We start from the raw sequence: 16953 nt of genomic DNA, 5'->3' as shown, positions 1-16953 counted from the left end.
AATTTTAACCTACTAGAAATCTCAAATTCTCAAAAGCTATAGGACCTACTTAAAAACTAAAAAAAAAAACAAAAAAAAAAACTATTTAATTTATTTTTTTTTAACTTTTATGTTTTTGAGACAGGGTCTCACTGTTACCCAGGCTGGACTTGAACTCCTCAGCTCAAGCAATCCTCCCACCTCAGCCTCCCCAGTGGCTGAAACTATAGGCATGCACCACTGTGGCTTATTGACTTTGCTCTTTTAAAAATTTTTAACAAAGGGTATTTGGGGGTGCGGAGAAGGGTGTGCTCCCATATGATTTTTTTTTTTTTTTTTTTTTTTTTTGAGACAGAGCCTTGCTCTGTCACCGGGGCTGGAGTGCAGTGGTGCGATAACGGCTCACTGCAACCTCCGCCTCCCAGGTTCAAGCGAGTCTTCTGCCTCAGTCTCCCTAGTAGCTGGGATTACAGGTGCCAAACACCACACCCAGGTAATTTTTGTATTTTTAATAGAGGCAGGGTTTTGCCATATTGGCCAGGCCGGTCTCAAACTCCTGACCTCAAGTGATTCACCCGCCTTGGCCTCCCAAAGTGGTGGATTACAGGTGGATTACAGGTGTGGACCCCGGCGCCCAGTCTCATCTCGCTTACCTTTTAAACTCCAAACTGCAAAAAGTTAAAAGCCATTACTACTACTGGCCACTTGAAGGGCTGTCCAAAGGATCCATGTCCTGAGCTCTCCCGGTCTCTAAACTTTCACAAGTAGCCCAACCTCTTCTATAGAATAACACACTTTATATACAGAAATATATAAATAAGGGTAGATTTTCTAAACAAAATCCCATGAAATAGTTTCTTTGATCCAACATAAAAATCTAGCGGATACTGCTAATATTATCTGGTAACCCCTAACCAGATTACTTGGATGCATTATGAACAAGGAATACAATGATAACTCCTGCCCTCAAGGCGCCAGTCTAATAAAAAAAAAATGAGTACCATGTGATAAGGACTACAATGAACTATGCAAAGTAAGCTCTGGGAATACTGGGAAGATTATCCTAAAAAAGAGAAGCATAACACTGAAGATCTGTTGAATTAAAATATTTGCTAGCATTTACTGAGAGCTAACTATGTGCTTACTAAGAGTTCAAAGTGCTTCACATGTATTCTCTTAATTTGACATAGATTATTTGGCCCAATTTTGTAGATGAGGAAATGAGGCACAGAGAAAAGTTAAGCAGCTCACACAAGGTCAAACCTGTATTATAAGGACTCCAAAAACCAGATACTAAGAATGAGGCAGTCTTTAAGGATAAAGGGGGAGAGGGGGAGGTGCAGGAAAGGGTAAAGGAGAAAGACCTAGGTTCTTTTGGAAGATAATCAATTTGTTCAATAGGCTAAAAAACTAATGTGAAGATTGGTAAAGCAGTGGCTACATCACAAAAGTCTTTGCATTTCATATTCCAAGGGAAATGAAAGGTTATGAAAAGACTTGGGCAGGAAAGTTTCCAGGATAAAATTTGTACTTTAGAAAGATGACTGAGGATAGTTATCTGGAGGAGAATGAATTCAATCTAGTAGGGAAGAGTAAGGTGATGAGTAACTAAACTTCACTGACATGAAAGGTTACCAACAACATATTAAGTGTTCAAGGCAAGTTACAGAATACAGAGAATATGATTATATTTAAAATATTTTAAAATACACTGGATATATATAGATATGCCCCGAAATGTTAATACTTCTAAGTGGTAGGATTATGGATAATTCTCTTTTCCTATTAAGTTTCTTATTTGTGCATACAACAAAGATGGTAGTGGTACTTTTTTTTAAGGGATGTATTTGAAAGTTTCAAATATTAGGCCAGGTGCCGTGGCTCAGGTCTGTAATCCCAAAGCTTTAGGAGACTGAGGCAGGAGGATTACTCGAGGTCAGAAGTTTGAGATCAGCCTATGCAACATAGTGAGAGCTCATCTCTACAAAAAAATAAAATTTTAATTAGCCAGGTATGGTGGCACTTGCCTTAGTCCCAGCTACTTGAGAGGCTGAGGCGGGAGGATGGTTTGAGCCTAGATCAGGGCTCCAGTGAGTTATGATAGCACCACTGCACTCTAGCCTGGGTGACAGAGCGAGACAGTCTCTAAAAGAAAAAAAAAAAAAGTTTCAAATATTTAAGTCAAAAAAGTAAGACTGAAAATTCTTCACTGGCTTCGAAAACGAACTTATTGATGATCGGAAGAATGCAGTTAGGAGTGCCGTGGGGGACAAAGCCAGATTTCAATGGAGTGAGGCATGACTGGGAGGTGAGGAAGGGAAGACCACAAATGCAGTCAACTCTTTCAAGAATCTTACATGTGAGGCCGGCACAGTGGCTCACGCCTGTAATCTCAGCACGTTAGGAGGCCAAGATGGGTGGATCACTTAAGGTGAGGTGTTCGAGACCAGCCTGGCCAACATGGTGAAACCCCATCTCTACTAAAAATACAAAAAAAAAAAAAAAAAAAAAATTAGCCAGGCATGGCAGCGGGCACCTGTTAATCTCAGCTACTCAGAAGGTTGAGGCAGGAGAATCACTTGAACCCGGAAGGTGGAGGTTGCGGTGAGCTGAGATCACACCACTGCACTCCAGCCTGGGTGACAGAGCAAGACTCCATCTCAAAAATAAGAATCTTAGCTGTGGAAGGCTGGGCGCAGTGGCTCACACCTGTAATCTCACCACTTTTGGAGGCCGAGGCAGGCGATCACCTGAGGTCGGGAATTTGAGACCAGCCTTACATGGAGAAACCCCGTCTCTACTGAAAATACAAAAAATTAGCCAGGCGTGGTGGCAAAAGCCTGTAATCCTAGCTACTCAGGAGGCTGAGGCAGGAGAATCACTTGAACTTGGGAGGCAGAGGTTGCGGTGAGCCAAGATCGTGCCACTGCACTCCAGCCTGGGCAACAAGAGCGAAACTCCATCTCAAAAAAAAAAAAAAAAAAAAAAAATGCCGGGCACAGTGGCTCACACCTGTAATCCCAGCACTTTGGGAGGCCGAGGCAGGCAGATCACAAGGTCAGGAGTTCGAGACCAGCCTGGCCAGTATGTTGAAACCCCCGTCTCTACTAAAAATACAAAAATTAGCTGGGCATGGTGGTGTGCGCCTGTACTCCCAGCTACTCGGGAGGCTGAGGCAGAAGAATCGCTTGAACCCAGGGGACGGGGTTGCAGTGAGCCGAGATCGTGCCACTGCACTCCAGCCTGGGTGACAGAGCGAGACTCTGTCTCAAAAAAAAGAAGAAAAAAAACAAAAAGAAAAGAATCTTAGCTGTGGAAGAGAGAAGAGAAAGAATGGAAAGAAAATTTCCATTTTTTTGTTTTAGGTATATCCTCAATGGAAAGTTACTAGCAGAGTCAAAAGGTGAATTTTAACAATTCAATAAAAATATTATGTGAATGAAATCTCTGAGAAGGCAGGAAGTATGAGGGTTTCACAGAACAAACAGAAACAAAAACTACTCCTATCTACTTGTAACCAGACGAAAGTAGATCCAAATGACTTAGAATGCTTCCAAGGTTATATAGAGTTTTATTGAAGGGGGTAGGGGAATTTAAAAGGAAATTGAGGCCAAGCTAATGCCCATGCCAGGAATCCCAGCACTGAGGCTGAGGCAGGCAGATTGCTTGAGCCCAGGAGTTTGAGACCAGGCTGGGAAACACAGCAAGATCCTGTCTCTACAAAACTTACATAAAAAATAATTTTAAAATAAACAAACCAACAAAAAAAATAATAAAGGAAACTGAGGGGAATTCATCAAACTGATGGCTTCAATCTTCTCAGAAAAGTAGGCAAATGACAGAGAAGATGATAAGGTAGGGTTTGAGGAAACTAAAGAAATTGATAGCTGCTGTGTTCTATGCTAGAGTATTTTTTTTTTAAATAAACTTGAGAAATAATTATAGTTTAAAAAGTTACAAAGATAATACAGAAAGTACCGTCAGTTTCCCCTAATGTTAACAACTTACATTACACAACACTTTGTCAAAACTAAGAAACCAACATTGGTACATCACTATTACCTATACTTCAGACTTTATTCAGATTTCATCAGTTTTTCCAACATCCTTGTTCTGTGGCAGTCTCCAATTCAGGACACCTTGTTGCACTTAGCTACAGTATCTCTAAAGACCCAATAAAGATAGAGAAGTGATATGGTTAGGCTTTGTGTCCCCACTCAAATCTCATCTTGAATTGTAATCCCTGTAATCCCCACGTGTCAAGGGAGAGACCAGGTGGAGGTAATTGAATCATGGGGGCGGTTTCCCCCATGCTGTTCTCATCAGATCTGATGGTTTTATAAGGGGCTTTTCCAGCTTCGGTTGGCACTTCTCTCTCCTGCTGCCTTGTGTAGAAGGTGCCTTGCTTCCCCTTCTCCTTCTGCCATGATTGTAACTTTCCTGCGGCCTCCCCAGCCATGAAAAACTGTGAGTCAATTAAACCTCTTTCTTTCATAAACTACCCAGTCTCAGGCAGTTCATTACAGCAATATGAAAATGGGCTAATACAAGAGGGAAGCTAATCTGCAAGGTGGTTGTGGGCTTCTTTCTCCAACTTAGCAGCCTGAGTATGGGGCAGAGAGCCCACAGGAAACCAGGGTTAGGGTTTTGTCAGCACGGTAAAGGGAAGAATAAGAAGGCAAAGTAGAGGGTGCTGGCAGAAGTGTGATTTAGACACTATGGGGAAGGGTGTAAAAACAGAAGAGTTGACAAATTTAAGATGTTGGTAATGCCAAAAAGCAAGTATAGTAGAAATAAAAATGAAAGCACTAGCAGAACTAGAGATGAAAGTAAAAGACAAGAAACCAGGAACCTGGGAGGACCGGATGGATCAGCTACATAGACTCTAAAGTAACCTCAGGATAATGGCAGAGACAAAAATAGAAAAAACAATGAATCAAAGGGTAAGACCACAGGGTCCTTTTCTGATAATAAGGAAGGGAAGAGAGATGCATTGTCAGACAGCATGAACTTCAGAGGAAAGAGAGTTTTGCACAAAGATAGAGAAAAAATGGCTAACCTGACTGTATATGATCTATCACCTAAACTAGAAAATGTGTGAAAGGATATTAAAGAACTGCATAAAGGAACAGCAGCAAGCTAGGCAGAAGAGCCGCCCTAATAAAGGAATAGAATGAGCCTGTGAATGGAGAAGGATGAAGACCCTGATTCTGCATCCTGACATACCATAGTGCAAGAAAATCTACTGCTAACCTCAGAGGGCTAAAGGGAAGGTAAGATTACCAGGGCAGATGGGCTTCAGTTACCACAAGAAAGCCAAAAAACATCTTATGAACACGAGGGAGAGGTTTAACACAAAAATAACATTTCAGAGAATTCACGAGGAAAGTCTTAGGAATTAAACAAGAGATTTGGTCAAGGGAAGAAGAAACTCTGAGTGGTATGAAGATCAGACTACAAGAAAGAATGAATAAATAGATGGACTTTCATTCTGGACAATGACAGATGATGACAGGAATGCATGGCATAGTGGAATTGGCAGGTCTCAGGAATTCTGAGAGAACTTGTCCTCACATCTCTGAAAGACAGGGGCACTCAAACCTTTGAGGAAGGAGTCAGAAAAAGACAGTACCTCTGAAGGAATGTGGGCAAAATATTGTTAGTTCTGAGACCACCCTATTAGCATATCTTTCTCATGCTGAAAGCAACTCTGACAGAGAAGATGATCGGGTTCTTCCCTCCCTCCTCTGGCCTTTTCTCTCTTTGGCTATTCCAACTCTAGGGATAAGGACTTCAAACAAGTAGGTCTGTCACATATTTTAAAGACTTGACTTAAAAACAGCTGAGAGAGGCGGGACACGGTGGCTCATGCCTGTAATCCCAGCACTTTGAGAGGCTGAGGTGGGCAGATCAATTGAGGCCAGGAGTTCGAAACCAGCCTGGCCAACATGGCAAAACCCCGTCTCTACCAAAAATACAAAAATTAGCCAGGTGTGGTGGTTCATGCCTGTAATCCCAGCTATTCAGGAGGCTGAGGCAGGAGAACTGCTTGAACCTGGGAGGCAGAGGTTTCAGTAAGCTGAGATCACGCCACTGCACTCCAGCCTGGACAACAGAGTGAGCCTCCGTCTCAAAAAAAAAAAAAAAATATATATATATATATATATTACACTGTTGGTAGGAGTGTAAACTAGTTCAACCATTGTGGAAGACAGTGTGGCAATTCCTCAAGGATCTAGAACTAGAAATACTATTTGACCCAGTGATCCCATTACTGGGTATATACCCAAAGAATTATAAATCATGCTACTATAAAGACACATGCACATATAATGTTTATTGTAGCGCTATTCACAATAGCAAAGACTTGAAACCAACCCAAATGTCCATCATAGACTGGATTAAGAAAATGTGGCATATATACACCATGGAATACTATGCAGCCGTAAAAAAAGACGAGTTCATGTCCTTTGCAGGGACACAGATGAAGCTGGAAACCACCATTCTGAGCAAACTATTACAAGGACAGAAAACCAAACACCACACGTTCTCACTTACAGGTGGGAATTGAACAACGAGAACACTTGGACACAGGGTAGGGAACATCACACACTGAGCCGTGTCATAGGATGGGGGGGCTGAGGGAGGGATAGCATTAGGAGAAATACCTAATGTAAATGACAAGTTAATGGGTGCAGCAAACCAACATGGCACATGTACAACTATGTAACAAAACTGCACGTTGTGCACATGTACCCTAGAACTTAACATATAACAAAAAAAAAAAAAAACAGCTGAGAGAATATTTCTACATAACCGCTTTTTCAGACTTTGCCTATTACTCAAAATTACACATAAGTGACTTCAAGTAATATATTCCTTATGCAGTCATACCAATAAGCTGTCTTCGTCAATAAATTGTATCCTTGTACTTGACAGTGAATATTATAAAAGCTAGACTTTTTGTCAACTTCTAAATAACTGAGCTGAATTTAGACCTCACTATAAGTTATTTTATCTGATTATTAGTATAATTATTTTTCTTTTTCTCCCTATATTTTTCTATAATTTTCATGACTTCCTCTTTAACTATTCATCTCCTCTTTGGGACCTTTTCTATCACTTTGTGGGCCTCTGAGTACATTTTCACAGGAGAAGAAAGAAAAGAAATCAACCTAGGTCCTTCTTATTGTTGAGTTTATAATAAAGAAAAGACACTCTGACCTCTCCCTCTTAGCCTGCCATTTTCTTACAGCCTGGAACAGCCTAGAGGAACCAAGCAACTTCTGAGCTCAGGAAATCACTTTCAACAAAAAAGGTGGCAAATCTACGTAGTAAGTCCCATGTGGGTAAAATCAGCAAGGAGAAGCCAAAGTAGATGCTGAGTCAGATTCCAGCACAGTGTCTGATACTTAACTTTGACAGTGTTCCTGAATACTGCTTCCCAGAAGTCTTGAAGATGGATTAGCTACCACCACTATTCCACTAAGAACTCAAAACATACACACCTTTGAAAACCCCCTGGATCTTTATTATAAAAATTATGTGGCCGGCACAGTGGCTCTCACCTGTAATCCCATCTACTCGGAAGGCTGAGGCAGAAGAATTGCTTGAAGGCAGAGGTTGCAGTGAGCCGAGATCACACCACTGCGCTCCAGCCTGGGCAACAAAGTGAGACTCTGTCTCAAAAAAAAAAAAAGTGCTACTACAAATCTCTATTTCCTAGCTATGCAAAACTTACCCAGAAAAAATATGGCGAAATTTGGGATGGAGTCCAGCCAGTACTATGTATAGTCTGCCACAAAACTAACACAGAATGAATACCAAGGAACCTGAATCTGCCCCCATTCCCACTGCCTACCTACGTTTTTCCAAAAGCAGAAAAAAGACCAACTCCTCTAGCACTCTCCACATACACTAAACGAATCAGTAGTTCTGTCCCCACTACAGCAGCCAGCAATTTTTAGTTTAGCCAGATCTGGATTAAGATAACACAAGATTAATAACTTTATTAGTGCAAATTAGTTCAACTACTTCAAAAAAGATTGGCAATATCCATTAAATCTAAACTGTATGCCTACCCTGTGATCCCATAACAAACTGCTACACATATACCCAAGGAAATTGAAGTTATAGTTCTACCAAAAGACAAGAGATTCATAGTAGTTTTATTTATAATTGTCAAAAACTGACATTTGGGTATTATGTCCATCAATGTAAATGTACATCAACAGGCAAATCAATCTGCAGTATACTCATATAATGAAATATTACTCAGCAATTTAAAAAAAAGAACCAGTCAGGCGCAGTGGCTCACGCCTGTAATCCCAGCACTGTGGGAGGCTGAGGTGAGTGGATCATGTGAGGTCAGGAGTTCGAGACCAGCCTGGCCAACAACGGTGAACTCGTCTCTACTTAAATTACAAAAATTAGCTGGGCATGGTGGTGGGCGCCTGTAATCCTAGCTACTCAGGAGGCTGAGACAGGAGAACAGCTTGAACCCGGGAGGTGGAGGTTGCAGTGAGGCTGCAGCGAGCCAAGATCTTGCCACTGCACTCCAGCCTGGCAACAGAGTGAGACTTCGTCTCAAAAAACAAACAAACAACAACAACAAAAAAATTACTGGTATTCACAATGATACTGCAAAATCACCCAGATATCATGTTTAGAAAAACAAGCTGGCTAGAAAAAAATATATACTGTATGATTCCTTTTATGTGATGTTCAAGAAGAGTACTATGGTTTGGATATCCGACCCCTGCAAATCTCATGTTGAAATCTGATCACAAACGCTGGAGGTGAGGTCTAATGGGAGGCGTCTGGATTATGGGCAGATCTCTCATGAATGCCTTGGTGCCACTCTCACAGTAATGAGTGAGTCCTTACTTGATTTGTTCTCAAGAGAGCTAGTTGTTAAAAACAGCCTGACACCTCTCTCCTCTCTCTCTCTCGCTCCCCTCACCATGAGATCTACACACACTGGCTCCCCTTTGCTTTCCACTATGACTGTAAGCAGCCTGAAGCCCTCACCAGAAGCAGATGTTTCTTGTACCGCCTACGGAACCATGAGCCAAATAAACCTCTTTTCTTTATAAATCACCCAGCCTCAGGTATTCCTTTATAGCAACACAAACAGACTAAGACAAATAGATAATAAATGGTGATAGATGTCAGGAAAGTACTCATCATGGGAAGAGGAGACTACTAAACAGGAAGGAGAGGAAATTGGAGTGCTGGAAAAGTTCACTATCATGATCTAAGTGGTGACTACAAAAGTACATATACATGTTAAAATGTATTGAACTATAAACTTCACATTTGTGCATGTATTTACCATATTTTACCTATCAATTATTATTATTGTTTCTTAGAGACAGTGTCTCAACACTGTTGCCCAGGCTAGAGTGCAGGGCTGTGCCCGTAGCCCACTGTAACCTCAAACTCCTGGGTTCAAGTGATCCTCCTGCCTCAGCCTCCCAAAGCAGTGGGATTACAGGTATGAGCTACTACGCCCAGCTCCAGCTGTGTTAAATAAATCATAAATGGTTTAGCAATTACAAATACTTCAAGGCCAAGCATTGTGGCTCACGCCTGTAATCCCAGGACTTTGGGAGGCCGAGGCAGCTGGACTGCTTGAGCCCAGGAGTTTGAGACCAGCCTGGGCAACATGGCAAAACCCCATCACTACAAAAAAAAAAAAAAAATTAGCTGGGTGTGGTGGTGCTAGCCTGGGGTCCCAGCTACTGGGGAGGCTGAAATGGGAGGATCAACTGAGCCCAGGAGGTTGAGGCTGCAGTGAGCTGTGATCATGACACTGCACTCCAGCCTGGGCTACAAAGTGAGACCATGTATCAAAAAAAAACTTCAGTGAGCATGAAACAAAGCTATTTAAACTATTTTAAATGAATGTCTTCCGATAACATATTAAATTCATTCCCTGCTTAAATTTTTGCCATTAGAAAAGAAAAAACAAAACAAAACAAACAAAACACCAGCCAAGCGCAGTGGCTCATGCCTGTAATCCCAGCACTTTTGGGAGGCCAAGGCGGCAGATCACATGAGGCCAGGAGTTCAAGACCAGCTGAGCCGACACAGTGAAACCCCATCTCTACTACTAAAAATGCAAAAAGAAATCAGCCAGGTGTGGTGGCACACGCCTGTGATCCCAGCTAGTAGGGAGGACTGAGGCAGGAGGATCGCTTGAACGCGGGAGGTGGAGGCTGCAGTGAGCCGAGATCGTGCCACTGCACTCCAGCCAGAGTGACGGAGTGAGACTCTGTCTCAAAAAAACAGAACAAAACAAATAACACCATTATCTTGATAAAATAATCTTCAAATCTGTCAGCTCCTAAGACCATAAAGAGGTCTACATTCAAATGAAGCAAGACTCATTTATTAGGCTAAAAGAATGTATATTTTCTAATACTTTTTTTCAAATGTCAGAAAACAGCTAAGAAAGAAGATGAAAAGGAAAAGTCCAAACATGAGGGGGACCCACATTACTTATAATAGTAAAAGACTGGAAGCAATCTTGTAAAAGTGGCACATTCACTCAACAAAAGACAGCTATAGTAACATCTGCACATAGTATAGTTATACATATGCCCAAAAAAAGGCAAAAAGAACACAAGACAAAGGAATATTAGTGAGGTGAAATTAATGATTTGTCCTCTGCTCTCATAACTTGCAATATTCTTTAATTACTTTATAACAAAATGTATTTTAATTATCACAAAAAGCATAGGCCTGGCCTGTTGAAATACTTTTACAGTCCCAACATAAATGTCATAAAAGTTATCACTCATTTCAACTTTAACTTGGTTTAAAACGAATTTTGAGGTTTAAAAAAAAAAGGAAATTCTTCTCCCATCTATTATAGCAGAAAACACCTTTTCCTTCGGCATCCACCTCATCTGGCAATACTAAATCTCTTCACTAATAAATACACCAACATTTTTGAGTAACTTTTAAAATATGATCTGTTAACACATTTACTGATGACAAAACTTCATGAAGCAAACTTAGGCTTCAACATTCACTTTATTACTAAACATTTTACCTAAGGAATTAACAAAGAACTTTTTTTTTTCCCCGAAAGCCAACAAAAGTCCAAGGAATTGTCTACATCTACCTGGCCCGTACACTATACATGAAACCTTGCAAAACATTATTTCTATGTGAATTATCCTTTCTATGGCATGTCTTCAAAAAAATTACAGATACTGCTTATCTGTAATTACAATTACTGCTGGCTTTTCTCCTTCCTAACAGGAATTTAAATTTCTAATTTAGAGTATTGTGATAAACACTGCAACCCAATACAATTCTGAATCATTACCTATGCCATGAAATTAAGGTCAGCTTTACTTCTAATAGCCCAAAACTGAGGACAATCCAAATGTTCATAAATAATGTTATGAACAAATACTGTAAAGTCATACCTTGGAAAATTCTTGGCATTAAAAAACAAACTATTTGCATGCAGCAATACGGATGAATCACAGATAATTATGTTAAGCAAAAGATGCCAGACCCTGCAGCCATAAAAAAGAAAAAGATCATGTCCTTTGCAGGAACATGGATGGAGCTGAAGACCATTATCCTTAGCAAACCAATGCAGGAACAGAAAACCAAATATCGCATGTTCTCACTTAAAAGTGGCAGCTAAATAATAAGAACACATGGACACACAGAGGGAAACAACACACACTGAGGCCTCTCAGAGGGTGGAGGGTGGAGAGTGGGAGGAGGGAGAGGATCGGGAAAAATAACTAATGGGTACTAATCTGTACCACAAACCCCCACGACACACATTTACCTATGTAACAAATCTGCACATGTACCCCTGAACATAAAAGTATTAAAATAGGAAAAAAAAAGATGCCAGACCTAAAAATGATTTCCATTTACATGAAATTCTAGAAGACGCAAATATTAATCAGTAAGTCACAGAAAACAGAATAGTGGTGGAGGAGGAAAAAGGACTACAAAACAGCTGGGGGAAACTTCTGGGGATAATGAAAATGTTACATATCTTGATTACAGTAACAGTTACATCAGTGTGTGCATTTTTGAAAACTCATCAAAATGTACACTTAATGAGTATACTTAAAATAAAGGTATTTTATTGTATGTCAATTTTACCTCAGAAAAGTTCTTTTTTAAAAAGACTAAACTTACTAAAAGTAAATAGACTGCACCCCCCAAAAAGCAATGTATCCCAAGACTAAGCTTTAATATTTATTTTATGTTAAATTACCTTCTTTAAAGGTATTAAAACAGATGTTAAAGTTTTAGCTAAAACTTAAAACTGAAGAACATTATCTACAACTGTACTGTTGACACAGCACCCATTAGCCACATACATGTGTCTATGTAAAGTTAAATTAAGATTAACTAAAATTTTAAAATCAGTTCCTCGGCCCGGCACAGTGGCTCACGCCTGTAATCCCAGCACTTTGGGAGGCCGAGACGGGCGGATCACAAGGTCAGGAGATCAAGACCATCCTGGCTAACATGGTGAAACCCTATCTCTACTAAAAAATACAAAAAAATTAGCCATGCATGGTGGTGGGTGCCTGTAGTCCCAGCTACTCTGGAGGCTGAGGCAGGAGAATGGCATGAACCCGGGAAGCGTAGCTTGCAGTGAGCCAAGATCACGCCACTACACTCCAGCCTGGGTGACAGAGCGAGACTCCGTCTCAAAAAAAAAAAAAAAAAGAAAAAAAAATCAGTTCCTCAAGGGCACCAGGGGGAATAACTAACTTCACAGTGGACAAAGCTAACAAAGTATGAAGGTCAACATCAAAGATGATAAATCATGCTGACATATATACTCTTAATATGATGAAAATGACACTTTGTAATCTTCCTCTAAAAATCCGTAACCCCAGTCTAATCATGGAAAACATCAAATTCTAAAAAAGAGTCATTCTACAAAATAACTAGTACTCCTCAAACTTGTCAAGGTCATCAAAAACAAGGAAAGACAGAGAAACTGTCATAGCTAAGGAAGCCTAAGGATGCAGGACTAGGTATAACGTGGTATCCTGGATGGAATTCTGAAACAGAAAAAGACACTAGGTACAATTAAGGAAATGTAAATAAATGAGGGACTTTAATTAATGACAATGTATCAACATTGGTTTATTAATTATAACAACGTACCATAGTAATGTAAGATGTTAATAACTGGAATTCCGCACTATCTTCTCAATTTTCTGTAAATCTAAACTGTTCTAAAAACTAAAGCCTATTATTAAAGAAGAAAAGTTAAAATTTAGAAGTTAAGGCCGGGCCCAGTGGCTCATGCCTGTAATCCCAGCACTTTGGGAGGCCAAAGTGAGCCGATCATTTGAGGTCAGGAGTTCAAGACCAGCTTGGCCAACATGGTGAAACCCTGTCTCTGCCAAAAAATGCAAAAAATCAGTTGCACATGATGGCGGGTGCTTGTAATCCCAGCTATTCGGGAGGCTGAGGCTGGAGAATAGCTTGAACCCAACAGGCAGTGGTAACAGTGAGCAGAGATCATGCCACCGCACTCCAGCCTGTGCAACAGAATAAGACTCCACTTCAAAAAAAAAAAGAAGTTTTTTCTACACTTTTTAAAAATGTAGTTCCTCAGTCACACCAGCTAGTAGTATCTCAAGTGCTCAACAGACACAACTGGCTAGTAGTTATAGTACTGCATGGTGGAGGTTCACAGAACATTTTCTTCATAGCAGAAAATTATAACTCATCCTAACTTATAAACAAACTCTTACCTACTCAGCACTAAAAACTCAGTAATATCTAAAAACCTTCAGTAATATGTTTATTCCAATTTCAAACACTTATGTTTTAAAATCATTTTTTAAAAAATCAACGTAACATATATAAATGTAACATTGAAACGTGTTCCACTCCTCAAAGCAGCAGTTTACAAAGTACAATCTATGGACCTCTAAACTCTTTCGGGGCATCCATGATGTATTTTCTTAATAATACTATTATAAAATACTATTGTGATCTCATTTGCTAGTTTGAGAATCTTTTATTGCAAAAACTAAAATATTATTTGCATTTTTCAATGTGTTGACACTTGCACAGACTGTGCAGTGATGGGGAAACTGCTGGCACTATAGCATGACTGAAGTTAACTGCAACAAACTGTACCAGCAGTCACTGTATTCTTCACTGCCATGTGGCGTGTACTCATAAGAGAGAGGGGGGAAAAGCCACTTTTATTACGAATGCCCATGACAAGGGAGTAAAAACTATTAATTGTATTAATCTTGATCCCTAGGAACACATCTTTTTAATATTCTACATGATGAAATGGGAAATATGCATTTCTACTGCATACAAAGTCATGTAGAATGATACTTAATGCAATTGTTTTGGGTTACAAGCTCATCTAGCTGCTTTTTTTCACAGAACATAATTTTGACTTGAAAGAATAGCTGCACACAATACCGCTGTCCAGACTAGGGTATGTAGCAGACATTTTTTTCCAAAATGAATGAGACTTCAACAAAAACAATTCAGAGTACCTGTTGCCAATTATAAAATTTCACCTTTCAAGCAAAAATTGGAATTTTGGAAAGTTTCTATTCGTCACCATGAGTTAGAAAGTTTTCCAATATTTAAAGGCTTTTCTGATAAGTGCTGATTTCAATGGAAGTGATTTTTTGATACTGTATAATGTAAGATATCCATTCAATATGGAAGATAGACAAATGGATTTTATATTTACAGAGGACAAACTACTGATATAACTCGGATTTCATATTGCAACTAACCTTTAAAAAAAAAACACTACTTGGGTTACCCAGTGTTAAAGTAAAGCGATAAAAATTAAAAAACAAAAAAAGAAAAAAAAACTGCTGGTTGAGTTTTAGTGTAATATCAAAGAATATCTGCAATTATCTGTAAAAGCTATTAAAATTCTATTACAACTATATATATATTATCCTCACAATGATATATATATATCATATATCACATATATATTATATTTGATATCATATATGATATATATTATATTTGATATATCATATATGATATATATTTGATATATCATATATATATCATATATATGTATATATTTATATATACATATATACATGTATATATACATATATCACAGATATATGTGTGTGTGTGTATATATATACATATATCACTGTGAGGATAATTTTCCTTCATATACTTCAACCAAAGTAATAAATAGCAACAGACTGAATGCAGAAGCAAATATAACCCAGTTGCCTTCTATAAAGCAAGACATAAAAGAAATCTGTAAAAAGGTAAAACAATGCCAATTTTATCAACAAATTTTTAGAAATGTTTTAGAAAATAGGTATGTCATATTAAAAATATATTTATGTTAGCATGTAATGAATTTGTTATTTTTAAATGAACTAATACTTTTTAGATTTCTTGATATGATAAACAGATATAGCTAAAAAACCAAAAGCTCTTTGGGGCCCTCAATAACTTTTAAGAGGGTAAAGAGATCCTAAGATCAAAAAGTTGATTAACATCTACCTCAAAGAAAGAAGAAAAAATGACAAAGCCTGGGCAACATGGTGAAACCCTATCTCTATAAAAAAATACAAAAAAAAAAAAAAAAAAAAAAAAAGATTAGCCAGGCATGGTGGCACGCCTGGAGTCCCAGCTACTCAGGAGGTACAGATGGGAGGATACGCAGAGGTTTCAGGGAGCCAAGACTGCACCACCACACTCCAGTCTGGGTGACTGACCAAGACACTGTCTTTAAAAAAAAAAAAAAAAATTAACAAATAAAAAACACATAAATAAACTTAAAACATACATACATACCCTAGAGAGCATATCGAAGAGCATACAGTATCACTGACAATAAGAACACCAACATCTGGCCAGGCGCAGTGGTTCACGCCTGTAATCCCAACACTTTGGGAGGCCGAGGTGGGTGGATCACCTGAGGTCAGGAGTTCGAGACCAGCCTGGCCAACACGGTGAAAACCTGTCTCTACTAAAAATACAAAAAGTTAGCCGGACACGGTAATGGGTGCCTGTAATCCCACCTACCTGGGAGGCTGAGGCAGGAGAATCGCTTGAACCCAGGAGACGGAGGTTGCAGTGAGCCGAGAATCGCACCACTGCACTCCAGCCAGGGAAACAAGAGCGAAATTCCGTCTCCAAAAAACACAAAACAAAACAAAACAAAACAAAAAAACAAAAGAACACCAAGATCCAAAATGTGACACTTATTCAAAAAGTATCTAGTGTTTTCAAACTGTACCTTTTCCAAGAACAGAAAGACTTTTCACATTTTGGATTTTACTTAAATGATTGTTTGACTGCCTCTCTCACTGGGCTGTAAAGCCTATGAAGACAGAACAGTATGTGTTTTCCTCAACCACCAGGGCTAGTCCAGCACCTGGCACAAGGCAATCATTCAAATATTTGCTGGGTTTAAATTTTTTTAAAGACAAAAGACCCACAGACAGAACTCACTGACATGTCTATTCAAAACGCACAAAGATGGCTGGTATGGTAGCTGATACCTGTAATCTCAAGCATTTTGGGAGGCCAAGGTGGGAGGATTGCTTGAGGCTAGGAGTTCTAAACCAGCCTAGATAACATAGCGAGACCCCCTCTTAAAATAACTTTTTAGGCCAGGCGCGGTGGCTCACACCTGTAATCCCAGCACTTTGGGACGCAGAGACAGACGGATCACAAGGTCAGGAGATCGAAACCATCCTGGCTAACATGGTAAAACCCCGTCTCTACTAAAAATACAAAAAATTAGCTGGGCATGGTGGCGGGTGCCTGTAGTCCCAGCTACTCTGGAGGCTGAGGCAGAAGAATGGCATGAACCCGGGAGGCAGAGCTTCCATGGAGCTGAGATCACGCCACTGCACTCCAGCCTGGGCGACAAAGCGAGACTCCATCTCAAAAAAAATAAAATAAAATAAATATGTAACTCTTTAAAAATCAGCTGGAGCC

At 39.6% G+C, this 16953-nt stretch overlaps 1 protein-coding gene across 17 annotated transcripts in view; it reads right to left on the bottom strand.

The window, feature by feature from the left end:
- GIGYF2 (GRB10 interacting GYF protein 2) overlaps positions 1-16953 on the bottom strand; it is a 161424-nt gene that overhangs the window by 132101 nt on the left and 12370 nt on the right. For 3 of the 17 annotated variants that reach the window (XM_054549998.2, XM_054550002.2, XM_063713130.1), the window contains one exon: positions 2007-2124. The exons of the other annotated variants lie outside the window; for them this stretch is intronic. The gene's annotated coding sequence lies outside the window, so the exon portion shown is untranslated. The remainder of the gene's footprint in view (positions 1-2006; positions 2125-16953) is intronic. 17 annotated transcript variants of the gene reach the window in all.

This window comes from Pongo abelii, chromosome 11 (genome assembly GCF_028885655.2).
Source record: "Pongo abelii isolate AG06213 chromosome 11, NHGRI_mPonAbe1-v2.0_pri, whole genome shotgun sequence".
In the NCBI taxonomy this organism is placed as follows: domain Eukaryota; kingdom Metazoa; phylum Chordata; class Mammalia; order Primates; family Hominidae; genus Pongo; species Pongo abelii.
This window is presented reverse-complemented; position numbering and strand designations above follow the sequence as displayed.